Raw genomic sequence first — 1,675 nt, forward strand, 5'->3', positions numbered from 1 at the left:
GCCGCGCCCTGCCCGCGGCCCGGGGTCCGGCTGGCCGCAGCTCATCTGGCCCCTCGAGAGCACAGGCTCAGGCTCCTCTCGCTGGCTTTTTCTTTGTTTTTCCTGAAGGGCTTGGGGGTGTGGGCGCTGGGCGGCCCCCGCTCTGGCCGCTCTCCGGAGGCCCGGCCGGGCCGCCCTGGCCGCCAGGGTCTGACTGGCCAGGCTGCGCGCTCTGGCGGCCAGCCAGGGGCGTGCTGAGGGCGGGCGGCCCGCAGGCCTCGCAGCACACAGCCGCCGGGCTGTGCGGCCCCTGCCAGCCTCCGGCCTCCGGCCTGCCGGGCAGCTGCGGCGTTTGCAGCTGGGCGCTGCGGACACCTGATGACACAGAGGTCACTGCGCCACCTCAGCTGTCTGACTTGGGCCGCTGCCCGGGCGCCCTCCTGAGCACCCCAGCGGGGCGGGGCCCCCACCGGGGAGGGCTGCGCAGTGTCCCCGCTGCACCAGCGGGCGCCGGCGGGGTGGCGGCTGCTGGGCACACGGTGGTGCCCATGCTGGGGACCGGGAGAGAGCCGCGGCGCGGGCCCGGGGCGGTGTCCTGGCACACAGAGAGCGGGCGGCTCTGGCCCGCGCGAAGCAGGGCTTGTGTGCGAAGACTGGGGTGACACCTGCCCCGCCAGCAGGGCTGGAGGCCCCCAGGGCAGGAGGGGCCCACCCCCGCGGCCCTGGGCTGTCGCCCTGGACACTGGCCCTCCTGCCCGCCGCCGCCCGCCCGCCTGCCGGGAGCCTCTGGGGACGCGGGGGACGGCGGCCAGAGCACTCAGGCTTCCTAGAGAGCAGCTCCCTCTTCCGAACCAGCCCATCGATCTGGGGGCTGGACTGCGCCCCGAGAGCCGGCTCTGCGCAGCCCGGGCAGCGAGGCAGCAGGGTGCACGTGGGAGAGGAGCGCTGGCCGGCGGGGTGCACGGGCCCCTCGGGCTGCACCCCCCTCGGTGCACCCCAGCAGCCGTCACCAGGCCGACCCCAGACGGAGGGCCCCGGCGCACCCCAGGTGCAGCAACGGTCAGCGGCCACTTCACAAGGACACAAAGCACCAGGGGCAGGAGCCTGCGGGCCGGGTCCCCCCGCCCACCTGCGCACGGCGCCCTCCCCTGCAGTGCTGGGGCCTCTCCTCCCGTGGGGAGCCCCGCCCCCCAGTGGGGCCTGGGCTCCCCAGGGAGGACAGGGAAGAGCAAGGCAGGGCGGGTCGGAGCCGGGGTCCCACACCCCAGTCAGCCCATGCAGACTCCCCTCCAGGGCAGGGGTGCGGCTGTCCCCACCCAGGAGGTGTCTGGAGAGGCTGGGGGAGTGCCGTGGCCACACGGGACGGTCGGGGGTCAGTGCGAGGGCCGAGCGGTCCAGCCTCTGCAAAGCTGGGTGCCAGGACCCCACCCCCGGGGTGCCGCAGTGCAGGCGGGCGTGGGGGGACCCGGCTCCAGGGGCGGCAGTGCAGGCCCCGACACTGGTGGCCATCCGGCCCACAGAGCTGCCCCCCCATCCCGGAGGCAGAGGGCGCCCGCCCCCCGCACGGACATCCCTGCACGCCCACACCCACGGCTGCGGCCTTCCCCACAAATCTCAAACATTTCCTGAGTCCCAGCAGCCAGTGCCCTGGGCCCAGCGAGCTGGACGCGGGTGAGTGGCGGTCACAGCTGCCGGG

The sequence above is a fragment of the Condylura cristata genome, unplaced genomic scaffold (genome assembly GCF_000260355.1).
Source record: "Condylura cristata isolate star-nosed mole 26May11 unplaced genomic scaffold, ConCri1.0 scaffold00062, whole genome shotgun sequence".
Classification (NCBI taxonomy): Eukaryota; Metazoa; Chordata; class Mammalia; order Eulipotyphla; family Talpidae; genus Condylura; species Condylura cristata.